Source organism: Athene cunicularia, assembly GCF_003259725.1.
Source record: "Athene cunicularia isolate RWA chromosome 6 unlocalized genomic scaffold, athCun1 chr6_part2, whole genome shotgun sequence".
NCBI lineage: Eukaryota > Metazoa > Chordata > Aves > Strigiformes > Strigidae > Athene > Athene cunicularia.
The window spans coordinates 4,504,451-4,519,949 of NW_020799106.1; the positions used below are offsets into that span (position 1 = coordinate 4,504,451).

Below are 15,499 nucleotides of genomic sequence, written 5' to 3' on the forward strand. Positions count from 1 at the left end.
GGGGGGGGGGGGGGGAGAAAGCCTTGAAAGTAAATCTGAGCCAAGTTCTAATTAATGCCCTAGGCCCCGATTCACCACAGCACTTAGGCATGTAGTTAACTTTAAGCATGCATTTAGTTCCATTGAAGTCAAAAGACAGCATCGAAGAGGCAAACTACATTAGCACAATTTAATACTCTTTGGGCTAATTAATCAGCCGTAAAATTAACTATGAGAACTGTATTCCTTATTTCTCTTGCTGTGACATTTCCAGATGAAAATACTTGGATGTGGCTGGAATAAGCAAAAAGCCCTACCTTGTTTGGCTGTCATGGGCTGCTCGGTCCTATGGCTGTGAAGGCCAGACCCTAAGAGCAGCTGAAGGAGCTGAGCTCTCTGCACATCACAGCCCAGTATCTGTAAGCACGGCCCTTGTCCTGAGGAGAGGTCATTTAAGAAACAAAAAGAATTGGCAACAGATGAGCAAAGCCATCAGACAATGGATGGCACATCAGAGATGGTTCCTTGTCTCTATAAAGAGGTTCACTGCGGTGCATCAGAGTTAGTTGTGATCAGAGGTGGCAAGGAAGGGCAGCAAACAGGGCTGGGTAAGCGAGGGGGGATGAGGGCAGCTGCGATTTGGAGACAGAACTGGTGAGGTTACCAAGAGAGGCACTGACGGGCAGAGACAAGCAGTGCTGATGTCTAAAGGGTAGGCAGACAGGAGTCTGGTCCAGCCCCAAACGTGGGCAAGGGCTAAACTCTCCTCGGTTTCAGTGGAGCAGGACTGAGCCCTGTAAAAAAGAAGCCGAGTGCAAGTCTCCAAATAGCAGAATAGTCCCAAATACATCCACACCTCTCCTCCACTTGGTAAGCACAGCATGGTGAATAGCTGCCAAAATCGCACCAACACTGTGCAGGCTAGACTTGGCCTCAACATGGTCTCCAAGGGCCCAACATGACCAATTCTTGAGCTCCTGTTGACTTCACAAAGGCATGTGTACAACTAACCATTCTGTAAATCAGGATGCAAGAAAAATATCTGGTTGATAAGGGTCATCTTGTTCAGATTTCTGCAAAAATGACACTACAGAAAGTTTGCCGAGGCATCGTTAATGCTGTACATGGACCTATAAAATCTAGGAAATCAAGAGCAGAGGACAAACTCCTAGCTGACAATACTTTTATCTCATCCATTACGAAAACAAAAAAGAACAAAACCAATCCCCCCCAAATTAGAACGCTTTTCAGATTAACTCTGAATTTCCTTGCTTTCATTGGTTTAAGAGCTCTATTGTTACTCTCTGCCTATACTAAAAATTCTTTTATCTTTCAAAGTCCTTAAAGTCTGTTATATAAATACGTAATTAAAATCTCTTGCAACTGGGTATAATTTACTCTATAGTTTACAACAGCTGCACTAGAGCTATTACAGTTTATCATTTAAAAGCCTAATTAGGGGCTTCTTAATTAGTGGATCCTTCAGTCACTAGACTGTGACTGTGTAAAAGATGCTTGGCAGCTATCACATGTTACAAATCTGCATGAAATGTTTGCATGAAAACAGGGTGTGTACAAGTCCAAAAAGACATTCATTATCCCTGCAGGTCAGCCCACCTGAACGTGAAAAACCTCCATGCTGCATCTACACTCTCCTCCAGTGCCCGGCTGCTCCGCACACAGCCTTTCCCTCACACACATGTTGTTGGGGACCACCAGCGTGTCCCGAGGCAAGTCCCCAGCCTGGCTGAGCTCACCTGCGACGATGTCCACTCTGTTGTGACCGGTCTCGTGTTCAAACACAACCGCAAGAGAGGATGGGACTGCGCCTACTGACTGCTCAGGCTGGCTCTCACACGGCTGGTCAAACCCTTTCTCCAGCAAATGCAGCTCCTTTTTGCTGCCACCCTCTCCCTCGGGAGCTCTGCACCATGCTGGATTCAGGGGGCAGTTCCTCTGCGGTGCCCAAAGTACTTGCATCACTAGAAGGAACAAGATGAGAGCTAGTTACTGCCTCTCATTTATAGCCACCGACACGTATTTCTTGTTAATCACCACCAAATTCGTGGTCAGTCACTGAGATTCTAGGTGCAGTAATTGCCCAGAGAAAGGAGTACCAGAGTCACCAGAGTACCTCCTTCATCCTTCCCTGCGGCATGGCACGGTGCAGGGGAGCAGCTGGGGGAGCCATAGCTGGTCTTAGCAGGAATCACTCACTGGAATGAGCCTCATACCAGCTCAGGGCTCGCAGGACCCACTGCTCAGCCAGCCAAGAGCTTGTCCAGACCATACTCTGGAGGACTGGTGGGATTTTGTTAAGTTTTCACCTGCTTGTAACACAGCAGCTGTGTTACAGAGGATCTGATTTTGAGCCAGCCAGCATTTGGAAGCATTGCTTTAAACAGTACAGTGACAAAATCATGAGTTTTTATTGACTACAGGATAATATAAATCAGCTATTGAAAACCCGTATCATTAGTTCTATTGCCTTCCAGTGGTAGATAGCTGCAGTAATGGATTGGCCTCTCCATCTCATCCTCCCACTGGAAAGCAACATATACAGGACCGATCAATAACCTGGTCTGAGTTACTTGTAGACATGTCAGGTGCAAATATCTCCCTTTCTCAAAGGTTTTAAAGACCAGATATTTTTGCAAAATTTAGGCCTGGCAACAAAGTGCTTTGGATAAATTGTTGTTATGGCAGAGAACAGCATAACTGGATCTACCCACATTGTTAAAAGGAAGTTTTAAATAGCCAGGAAATAACTTTATTATACGCATGCATTACTTTGCAGGGTCAATAGCTCAAAGTGTTTCTCTGCAACAGGATGAATTTCCATTTGTAAAGTATTTTCTGTAATATCCATGTTGCTGAGGAACCCCTGCTTGACAGGAAATAACTAGATTATTTCATCATGCGGTTTGCCACTAATTTCTACAGCTGAAATCCTAACATACTTTTAAAATCAATACCAAAATCCACTGCCATTACTGGGGTCAGGATTTCATCCTATTGTGCCACAATGTATTACCCACTTAATTTAGTGTTGCCAAATCTGTAGTCAATGGAAACCCTGAAGGCCACAGCCTTGTTTCCCCACAGATCAGTGGAGAGGCCAGGGAGGGGTTTAAGGGCCTTCCTTGTATAAAGATGGCATCGCTTTCACTGGTCAGTATGATTAAGGCATGTACATGTGTTTCTTCCCTTAGCCCCCTCTCTGCCAGTTGCACACCCAGAGGGGATATATTCAAGAAGATTATAAAGCAGGTGAGAGGGGAGCTGAAGCCCCGTTATTTCACCGTTATGTTACAGCCTCCAAGGACGTCCGTGGACACACGAAGAGGTGGACATACCCCGAGTCCTGGCTGTACACGGGGTCCTGCTGTGGCACTGAAATCAAGGCAGTCTTTTCAAGGGAGAACAGACAAACGCTAACCAGGGCTTTCTGAAAGGCGAGCCTTCACCTGAAAACCCTGCGGCAAGCTGCCTACGGACTCAACTGAGCACTTCACAGGGACAACATATTTATTTGAGATGACCTTCCTAGAAAGCTTTGCAGCCCAAATTCCTGGAAATCCTTACACCCTGAATCAAACACCCTTTTACAGATCCTTGTTGTACAACACGGACATTGCATAGCCCACATGGCACTCATGCCTACTCTCTTCAGTAAGTTCGGTGGCATCCAAAGGGATGCCATGGAGATTATTTTACCTGATTCCATTTTGCACTGACTTCTGTGACACAAGAGCAGGGACAGCCTTTCAGAAAAGGAAGAGTAACGTAGTGGCTGGGTTCAGGTAGCCACAACTGTAAAGCAGAGGTGAAGGCTGAAGACAGAAGAGAAAATAACATCATGCAACATGCTTTGTTTTCAATTACTTCTACCCAGTTTTGGTGCTGGCCCCACGCAAGCACCATGAACCTCCTTGTCTTTGCAGCAGGGCAGACGTACTGCACCCACCATGGAAAATGCTGGGAGAGCATTTTTTTATGCGGGCAGGATCATGGATTATCATTTTATGGAGTCCTCTGCTGTTCTCCTCCCTCCCCATTTTTTTATTAAATGAAAACACACCCGAAAAGCTCAGCCGTATTCTTTCAAAACTTCTCTATTTCACTAACTTGTTCCAGCCTCCATCACAGCTCTTTCCTTGTCAGCAACTGTACCACTGCTCTATACCTCAGCCCACGCACAAATGCACTGGTTGAAGGTATGAACTGGAATCTCTCTGTTAAAGGAACAAGCAGGCATCCCAGAGACTGACACAGCTGCTATTTGCATGTAAAAGAGGAAAAGAAGGTGCATGACTGAGCCCAAATTAGCATGAGCAAAGCCTCCCACCGCATTTGCAAACTACAGCTTGCACAGTGGTGCTAATAGAGGTGCACACTCCTCACAAAGAAAGATTTCTATCTCAGCTATGAGGAAACTTGGGTAACAGTGGTTCACAGAAATTAGCATCACGCGAACTTTTAAATCCCTGTTTTCTTAAAAATTAAAGAGTGCTAGAAAAAGAGAAATACAGTGGATGCAGGGTGAGCTAGATACGTCCATATTTAACTCCATCTAACAACTTCTAGCTTGATTCCTGAAGCTGGCTGCCTCAGCGAGCCGTATCTTCTGAGGCCTCCATCACTTCTGTACCCCTAGATTTCTGAATGTCCAGAAACGTTCACAGTGCTCAGTGCATCTAAAAATGAAAACTAGAATAAGCAGGGCAAACCCAGTACTCCAGGTCTCATTTCCATCTTTTGAGAAACGAGGACTGTTAACATCTTTTTCACCATCAGCTCTTTCAAAGGGATGCTGTGGGGATTCATTTATGTCTGTAAGGTCTTGCCGAAGACACACACTTCATAAATGGTAAGATTTCCAGATTATTTTAACGCAATCTTTGTCTCTTTCTCTAGCTATGTACAGACATACCTAAGCATCCCTGCCCGTGCACGTACCTACTGAGACGTAAAAAGAGGATTAGATGTCTCAGTAGACTATTTAAGCAGTGTAATTGTATTAGGAACTGTCCCCCCAACCAAAATGCAGTTTGAGGTCTTGTTGCAGAGAAGTTATAGACTATTTTTACTTTATCATCATGCTTTCATGGAAGCTGTTGGAACAATTCAGTGCCTCCGCTATTTCCACAGTAGGTTTAGCTCAGCTGAGAGACTAGAAAGAACAGTAAATGAAGACATTAATGGAAATAAAAATCAAAGCTAAGCCCTACACGAAGAGAAACAAATTCCAAAATGAAAAATTCGATTACACAGTACCTGTCTCCTGTCTTGACTTCCTCATTATACGTAGAAATTAACCCTGTCATTAAGTACTTTGATCAGGCTGTACATAAACAGCTTATAACGGCATGAAATCTACCACAGCAAGCAGGCAAATGAACAAGGGGAGAAATACTGACATTTGGGGCTGCTGTCAGACATCAAGTGCTCCCACTCCCTCAGGGCCAAACTGCTAGAGTAAATGGGGTTACTCCAAGGATTAATTGTTCCCTCCTGGTTTGCACTACTTCCAGAAAGTTTCAGTAATAATATCTAAGAGGCTATCACTTGGAGATCAGTAGCATCGTTTTAAAATCTTTGAGAGATTTATACGTTGGGTTGTCGTAACAGCTCTTAGGCTAAAACTCAGTACAGAAATTCCTAGCCCGTGATTGAGCTGACACATTATCCCCTTTTTAAAGTGTTCTCAGGTCAAAAGAGGAAAAGCAGTATTTGAGTGGGAAGAGTTATTATAATCTATCTACTCAGAATTAAGACATCAGAGGAGAGGTGCCTGTGGTCAAATTGGTCCAGGTTTGCATTGCTCAGAAATGAGGCACAGCACCATTTCACATACTCCAGCTCCAAGCACTTGTCACTTAAATTTGAAGAACTTCCACACACTAATACATATTATAAGCAAGATTTCTGGGCTACTAGGAGGTTATTTTTCCGTTTGTTTGTCTGTCAGGATGTTGGAGCACAAGTTGCTTTCTTCTGGGATGCGTTTAACGCAATGTAACTTTACTTACTTTGATACTATCTGAATTCCTTGCACATACAGGCTGCTACAGTCAGAGTTGTCAGGCCAACAGGGTCCCTTCCCGGCTCTGCCCCTGGCCTGCCATGAGTCCCTCGCTATCTCTGAGCCCTGTTTTCGAGCAGCTGTTTCCTGCTGGCTCTTCCCACCTATTTGCCCAGGAGACCCTCTGCATGGAGACTGAGGGTGCCCGGGTACACCACCAGGTACAACACCAGGTACAACCCCTGAGCACTGCCTGGAGGCACTCCATTTTGTGTAGAAAGTACAGATGCTTTGCTCCTCTCTGCTTCTCTAGGTTAGATGTGATGGCATTTCTGGTGATTCGCCAAATACAGCAGGCACCGACGTGAGGGAGAAATCCTGACCCAAGAGAGGCAAAGGCAGGTTCCTACTGTCTTCAAGATGGCCAAGATTTCACCTTTAACATCCTAATAAAAGCTTGGAAAAACACTAAGCAACCCCACGGATTGTTTCTGTATGCATTGCTAAACATATTGCAGAACAGACATTTTATTATTCCTAGAAGCACTGAAGTCCAGAATTTCTTCCGTTTCCCACAATCCATTCTCTTATCCCATTGCTACAATCAGATCCAGGACATTGCAGCAAGCCATTGTTCAAAACCGCTGTTCAAACAGTTCAAACTCAGTCCTAGACCAAAACAGCTCGGCCAAAATATCACAGGACTCTTGAGCTTCCCCAGCATACTGCTCTCACTCTGCAACATAACTGTTCTTACTCATGCCACACATACCACAAAAATGGTCCTTTCCAGATGCACAAATACTCAGATACTCCTCTCTGTAGTCATGCAGAGAATGCAGCCGTGCCACACCAATACAGGTTTACACCAGACAAATGCTGCTGTAGATCTGGATAGACTTGGAGGCTCTGACCTCAGCCACAGAGGGGGTGGGCACTTTGGGGTAAAGGTCTGTAAAGGTGAGAGGACTGAGCAGTGCCTCATCAGCCAGGTAGAGACCAGAGGACTTGCAGGAGATGAGCAGCAGGAAGGAAAGCTGCTCACAGCAGGCAGCTTGCAGGGGATGGAGTTAGCTGGAGGCAGCATTTTTACATCTGGCTCTAATGAACCAGACCAAGCTCTTTCAGCACACGTATAGTCCCTCTTAATGGAGCAAATGAAACAATTCTTTTGAATTTGAAATTCCTGTTCCAATTCATTTACTTAAGCATTGCTGGGTATTTTGCGTACACTAAAAGTTGCGGTAAGGGTGTACCTGAAATTTCTAGCAAGCGTAGAAGTGCCTAACAATCCAGGCTGCAAATGCACATGACATATACCAACTATCATATCACTGTAAAAGTGTCAAATGATAATATGTTGGCTTCCTTTCTAAAAATAATTCACTGTTAATAGCAATTTCATGTAATCAGCAGCATGCCAGGGATTTCTCACAGATCCCATCCCTGACGAATCCCTAGATTCAGCAAGGCAATCAAATCTCATCTGCAAAGTCTTCCAGTGATTGCTCTTACTCACCTCTTCAGTGGTCTGGAGTCTGCTCTTGCTCCTGCTGATCCAAATCCAGCCTTCTTGGTGAACCGCAGCACGCAGAGCAGGTGAAGGGCTCCAGCCCTGACCAAGCAAGATATTTTTAAACATGTCTTACCTGTAAGTGTATGCATTGCTTCAGTAATCAATGGCATCACCTAAACCTACAGTCAAGCAGGTTGTTAAACACCTCTTTGTACAGTTGGTGCCATAAACTGGGAAAACTCCCTGGCACAGCTTTGGAGCTGTTCTAGAATAACTCAAGAGTAATGTACGTTGGCACTGAAACGTATCAGTCACGAAAAGTGTAAACAAGAGGAGCAGAAGCTGCTACAGTGGCACTGCTTTTCAAAACACACTTAATGGCTGTTGGGAGGCAAGGCCTAAGCCCTGTTTTAGGTTTAAAACTGAACTTGGGAAGAAAGGCAGCTGCTTAGGGACCCACATGAGTTCACAGAGGGCATGTAAAGAAGCTGACCTACCTAAACAACTTTCAGAGGATGGTAAAAATCGCAGTTAAGATGAAGTCTTAAAAGGTTTGTTTTCACTAAATCTTTGTTCCTGCTGTTCAACTGGATTTAAAGCAGTGTGGTAACTTTATTCCACTAGTAACAAATCCCAGCCAAGGAGAACATGTATCCAGATGCAGTCTGGCTGTGGAGTAAGGGAAGCACGGCCCCTCCTTGCAGGGGAGTCTTGCAGATATACCCAGGACACTCAGCACCTGCAGCTGCCACTAAAACTAGTGGGAATTGCTGGGACTCAGCACCACTGAGGCTTTGTCTCTAGGACAGGACTTTAGGATTTATCATGAGCTCATTGATCACAGCAGGAATCTGCCACAAAGAAACACCCTTGAAAGGAACTTGAGTTGTCAGTTCTTCCCTTGGAGTGCACACACATCTATGGGCTTCCCTACGTAATACGGTGTATGAACCCCAGCCACGCATCTGAGAAGTTGGTATCTCGGTCCACCCGCAGCATTCCCATCAGGGAAAACCTCTCGGGACAGCTGCAGATTAATCTCAGGTCACAAGTCGGGAGAACATCCCTTGGATCGGTCCAAACCTTCCTGACTGCAGGCTGGGGCTTGTGGCTGGAAGAAGAGAGATCTATTGAAAAGCACACTAAAAGCAATTGCCTTCAGGAGGTGAAAAATGTCAGGAAAGCAGTACACAAAGCATTTGCAGACTGAGTCAGAGGATGAAAGCATGAAGCTCCTTGGTACAAGGTTTAACTCCCTTTCATATCTCTGCAGGCCTCAGAGGTGCTGTCAGGTAAGGAGCATGAGTCATGAGTATCTACAACATCCCTTCTCAGCAGTCTTTATCCTATCACTCTGCAATTGCTCCTCTGCTAAACAGTCAGAAAGTCATGGAGGAATATTTCTTCCCCGTTTTATCTGCACATGCTCTCCAGAGATTGAATAGTCAAGAAAGCAGATGGGAAAATATTACCACTTTCAGAGGTCTGTCCCTGTTACAGATGTCCTCACTTCCTCATGAAGGCATCAAGGTGCACCCGACAGAACTGTTTCCATTCATGTCCTCACTTCCTCATGAAGGCATCATGGTGCACCCGACAGAACTGCTTCCATTCAGAGCCACCTCTGCTGAGGTGCCTACTCAAAGATGCAGGAATCCCCTGGAAATGGGGCCTGGCTGCCCTCTCACTTTCCCTGTAGTCTGTATTTGCATTTAGACTCTGTAACTCCTGACTACTGGCTAGGAAAAGCTGATAATGACATACCTCAGGTTTCTTGACAAAAGAAGACAAACTTGCCTTTTGGAAGTCCCTCCTTGTTCTCTTTTTGCTCCAGAGACTTCACTGCCAGTAGCATGGGGCAAGATCCTCAGTGACTGTAAATGGGCAGCGCTCTGTTGAATTTCTTGGACTGGCAGTTACTTACACCACACAGAGACCCCACATACTATCCAAGACACTGCTTTGTATACTGTGCACTCCTTTCCTCAACAAGATTAGACATCATGACTTAGAGAACAGTGTCAGTAAGAACTGACACAGTTTTGAACTGGGTATCTTCAGTTCCAAAGTGTAAAAATGATTTGTAGCTTGGACATTTGGTTCTCCAGTAAACAGCCTGAAGAGGCCGTGGAGGGTGAAAACCAGAAAGTGATACTCCTTTCTGTGGAATGCAGTAAGAAAGAGCCGTGCATCTAGAAAGGACCCGCTTGATAATACTCCTCCTTCATTTCTAGCTGTTGCAAATAGCTGAACACTTCTAACGGGGCAGTTCTTGAAATCCTCTTGGATTACTTGTGAAGCACATAGTAATAAATTGTATTGAATTACCATGTTCGTGGTCTTTTCTTACTAAGTGCATTTGTTTCCCACAATCACAAACTCAGACCAGTGGGATCACTTCAAAAGAGTAGCTGCATGTGCTGTGACTGACAGGGGTCACTTTGATGAGGTTTTCTGTTGCTTTCTGTTTCCTCTGAATTAGATGTCTGAATATCCCATCACTACATCTGAATGGACTGTTTCCCAGCAGAGAGGAAGATTATTTCTGCTCCCAGGCAGCGGCCACAAGGCTGGTGTTATAAAAGGAACAGTTGTCCAGATTACAGGGTAGTCATTCAAATGGTTAAATAATGCACAGGAGAGGAACTCTCCACACAGCTCCACCCTCCCCTGCTTTATCATCACCACTAATCAAAAACACATCCAGGTCATCTTTGTCATTGGTTCCAAGTTAAAAGAGAAACCAAATACTTTGCTGATCTGAAATTGTTAGCACTTGACATTTAAAAAGCTCTTCAGAAGGCACCTGACAAACAAATTTACTTCATCTTTGAAGAAAACTTCTTTTTGGGGGGGAGTCAGGTGAATGTTTCTCAAGTAGTTGGTGGAACAGAGATGCTCATGATTTTCCTGGGAAATACGTGAAAATTAATCAAATAGCTCCAGGAGCAGCAGGCTGCTGCAGCCAGGTTCCTTATTTACCTGCGTCCAAAGGCTGGATTCCTTGGTATGAAGAAGGCACAGGCCATGGCTGACATTTCCCTGTACCTGAGACTGCCATGACATCTCTCTCCCAAGTGCCTCTCCACAGCCTCTCCTCTCCTGGGCATATCTGCATTTTCCTCCCTACCTCCACGTACATAATTTCATTGAAAGTGATCAAAAAGTTATTTCCAACCACCTGTGAAATAAAACTATGATAGTCAGGATATCCAAAGTCACACAGGAGGAAGGGCACACCTGCACTGGAGGCTGGATTTGAGTGGCACACTGAAAGCTCCCTCAACTCTTCAGCACTTGCACTGCTGTAAGCCTGAAGAGCTCCGTCACACCTCCACAGTACCAAGGGGCTCTGAGGTGGGACCACAGGCAAATCCTGGCACAGCCCCAGCCCTGTGCTCCAGAGCAGCTACTCAAGCAGTAGTGCAGGAGCAACCATCCCCTGCAGACGGAGGGCCCCCCCTCACTGCAGCAATGGGCTGAACGCAAGGCACAGGGCACTTTCATATGGATAAAGGTAGGGATGCCACTCCCATCCCTCCTTTTAATGCCACTATGCAAAACCCAGCTACCTGTGAGAAGATCAGACTTTATCCAACAGGCCACTCACCTCCTCCCGACAGCTTCCATTGTACAGCCAGCACATTAAATGAGATTCCAATGTGGGCAAGCAAGCCAGAAGCAGGTCTAGAAGTAAAGGGGTTTATTTCTTACTGACCAGCCTGATAGCAGAAGTGCCATGGTCATTCTTTCTAATTTCAGGGACCTTTTAAATAAAGTTCCACTCCAGAAGCCAAGCATGAAAGGAGAGGAATGAAAACTCTTTGATAGATAAGATATTACAAGAGACTGTCAGAAGCTTGGTAGGAGAATGAAATAACACTCTGGATACTGTCATTGAAAACAATAATGAAAGAGTACACCATTTTCTTAACTGAAGTACTATCAAATCTATGTTACTGCCACACAACATATTTTTCCTCCAAAGGTGCCAATTTCAAGCTATGACTATTGATCTCTATCTAACACTCAAAATTAACTGCACTACTAAGGAAAAGTGGCACCAAATCGTTTGAGAACATCAAACAGTAAAAAGCCAATGGGGTCAAGTCAAGGTCAGAATTTGATGAGTAGGGTGTCAGAAATTTAATCCATTTTGTCTAAGATAATGTATAGAGCCAGTATTGGGGTTTTTTTTTCCTTTCTTTTCTGTAATTTTTTTTAAGCCAGCTTCTCTCAAAAATATCACAAAACCAGACCTCAACTTTTTTTTATTAACTTTTTTCCATGACTGGAGAGAGAAAAGATTAAACGGACTGAAACACAGATGGCAATTATGCCTCTGTTTATTTCCTAATGAGTCACAAGATTATTTTTTGCCTTCTGCCACATCATTTCAGAATACAAGAAAACCTTATCTTGAAGGAGACTTGAAGAGACAAAATAACACTGTTAGAAGTTCCAGTCCAGCAAGATACTTAAAGGCATTAAAAAAAACCCCACCAAACCTTTAACCACGAGTGAAGTCCCATTCACCTAAATTCAGAAATGATGGGTAAATCTGTTCCACCAACTGGTGAATGTGGTGCCTAGCAAATTCACTAGTGGTCTCATGTCAAAATACTCAACAGCTCTCATAGTGACACATTGCATTTACATCTCAGCATCTGGAGAAAATCAAGCGTAGAACTATAGCTGGAAAAGGCTTCCCCTCTGCCTCTCCACCAGAGCCTGAGATGCCTGTGCCCTCTGACCACCTCTGATGTGAGTCCATATCCCCCTGCACCTGCCCAGGGTATCCCCCAGCCTCAGAGACTTGGCGGAACTCACATCCAGACTGAAACCTGGACCCAGAAGGCCTGGCTGTCTCCCACGCTGGAGGCAGTACGGCTATGAGCACACTGACCCAGGGCTGGCTGGGCTCTCAAACTTGGCTGTGGCCACTTTCTTTTAAAACCCAGGCTGAGTAACTGATTTGATAGTGGCAACACTGTCTGCTTCTCATATCACAGTCTAGTAATTAACGCTCATGAAAGGAAGCAGAAGATACGTATTATCAGTGCAAACCCATGTCTCTCACCTCCTCAGAAAGTGTCTTAACCACAGGGCTTTGGATAGGGGACTCCCCTCTTATCCTACTGAAATCGTGCAACCAAAATTCAGGCTTTGATCCTAAAAGGGCTGAATCTTCAGCCTAGTGATTAGGACACGCGGCTAGAAGAGATGAATCCTTTATCTGAGGACTTTTCATATGTTTTAGGCAGTAACAGGGGGTGGATAATATGAATTTGGATCTTGTCAGGAAGAGTCTGAGTGTGACCTCCCACCTCCTACCAGAACACACAATATGCAAAAGAGGATCCATTTTAAAGGGAGAGCAAGACATACGCTCCTCTCTGAAACAGCGCTGCCTCCCTGCTGGAACACACTTGCTTTCTGCACTAGTAGGTAAGGACATCTCTACCCAGGAGATGGCTGGTGCTTCAGAAACACCCATGTCCTCAGAATATTTCTGCTTCCCGGCTCTAGGGGTTCCCCCTTGAGCATCTGGGGATTCCTGCAGGCACTGGGGAGCCTCAGAGGCTTATCTATCCCGAGGAACTTCAAACACACGCACAACTGGTGTGGCGAAGACACAACAAATTGAATAATTTGTTACCTAAAAATGCTTCTGACAGATGGCAAGGCTGTTCTGGAACACTGTGAACATAACAGATTTTGGGACAGTGTGCTGAAAAGAACTGATTTTAGTGAAAAGTTGGATTTTTATCAAAATGACCTTTTTCACTCCAAGTGCCTGCTTTGCATAGAAAATTGCAAAGAAATTTCTAAAATTTGAGAAGAAATTGAACATCCCAGTGACTTACTGGAGTTACGCCTTGGATGTCATTATCCTTCATGAACCATTTGCTGCAACCGGACTCCATGTCCAGTGTGCATCTTTGCAAGATGTTCCCACATTGTATCACAACATCAGAAGACAAGGGGAAACCATCACTCATATTTGAAAAGCCCTGAGTTTAAGGAAGAGAAGGGGTCATTTGCTCTGAAGATTTGCAAGTTCTTGAATCTGACATGGAAACCAGTTACTTCTATCTTCCCCCCCACCCCTCAAAAAATCTGAAGTTTTCCATGAGAAATAAAATATTCCCAATCCATTCTAATTACTAAGGCATATTCAGGCTACATTCCTGAAGAAACGAGGCTTAGCTGTTGGCATATGTGTCCATTTATCTGTCCAACGGTCAGTTCTGTGTCCCTTCCTTTCCTGTCTCCTCAACACCTTCAGAAACTACCCGACAGACAAGGAAGAGGGAAGGAGCTGTGAGTGCTGGGTGGGAAGAGTAGATATAAAAATCCTTAGTTCTGTTTTGATATTTTGCAACCACAAGCACAGATCTACATGGCAGATCAGCAAGTCTCTGATGGTTTGGGAGGAAACACTGCCAAAAGATGGTGTTTCTTTTCCTTTTAAAAAAAAAAAAAAGTAGAAACAGTTTATTACTAGGTGTTGTTTCGCATCTGAAACTTTCAGTTTCAGTACTTACTTATGTGACGTATATACCAAGTGGAGAAGCATCTTACTAAAACCTTCCAGGATGAAAACCTTCATGTTAGCCAGTCTAGACATTTTATAGCAAATACAAAAGTGGGATTAGATGGTGCTGTTATTCTAATTCAAATAAACAGAAAAAATAATTAAAAGAAAAACAACCTCTGGAACAAAACCAGGTAAACATTAGCTAAAAACAAGTTTAGCTTGAGATGGTGAAATGCTACAATATAGTTTATTGAGGTAAATCCATTAAAATTCCAAGCACTTTTAAAAGTATATTTAAAGCGTGTATTATATTTAAAGCATGTATTAAAGTATCTATTTGATTGTCTTATGATTATGTAGAAACTTTTTTTAAAGTAAGGACTTAATTTAGCTTTCTAAATTAGGGTGGAGACCAGTCTCATTGGCTTCTACTTGATTCTTAGCTTTCTGCATATCTAGCTACCAAATTAAAAGCTTACTGAATTTTTAGTGTCTACTTAATCCCTTAGTTTACTTTAGACTCCTTTTCTAAAAAAGTTTCATGCAAGTGAGATGAAAATCACTGATTTCTGACACTTGACTGCACAGCTAGGAAAAAGAATCACGGGGCATGTGGCACAGCCTTAGGGACATACACATCTGCCTGCCCAAGAAAAGGTTTTCTATTTGTTTTAGAAGGGGCTTTTAATATATATTTCTTTTTCCCCAATTTCCAGTAATTCTCCTGGCTTAGTTTCTACATACATATTCCACAGAAGAGGTAAAGGTTACCAGTGTATTAATATTGCCTCTGTACGATGTTGTATGTTTTCAATTAGGCTCACTCCCACAATGATTTCCATATCTAGCCACTTGCTCTTCTTATTTCTTGATAAGTGATGGCCCCTATCAGGAAGTCGGGGGCGAGTCTGTTACTGCTTTGAGTAAACAGCATAAAGGTCATTTTAGATGTTGGCTTTGACACTCTTGGTTCAATCACCACCCACCATAGCTGTCACCAGTAAGCTGAAGTTAACCTCATGGAAAAATAGCCTTTCAGTGGGTCCTGTAGTCTTGTCAACAGAACAACCCACCAGTGGGCACTTAATGGTGGAATAAGGAAAATTCTATCAAATTCCCCTCACAGACACCTGACAGAGGCATTAGTCTGAGGTCAGGACCCAAGTGCTGTAGGTCTTCTCTTGAGGTCTGCTAAGGTTACAGAAAGTCCTTGAGGTAATGGGGTCTGTGATTCCCAGTGTGTCCACATGGGTGCCACAGTTCTCCCAGCCAGTGCTCAAGGACCTTTTTAATGAGACTTCCCATAGCAGAAATGAAAGTGGCAGAAGACATCCCAGCTACATGCACACAACTGAATTTTGCTGGCATGGTTATACACAATAGAATGTGAAGGGCTAAAACCCATGGCTAACACTGGACCCCCACTTTGGGTGCCCAC

General features: G+C 44.1%; 1 long non-coding RNA gene across 1 annotated transcript in view; it reads right to left on the reverse strand.

Moving 5' to 3' along the window:
- LOC113481839 overlaps positions 1-15,499 on the reverse strand; it is a 59,443-nt gene that overhangs the window by 6,117 nt on the left and 37,827 nt on the right. Inside the window, exon 11 of the long non-coding RNA XR_003398733.1 lies at positions 1,737-1,961. This is a non-coding gene — a long non-coding RNA (uncharacterized LOC113481839). The remainder of the gene's footprint in view (positions 1-1,736; positions 1,962-15,499) is intronic.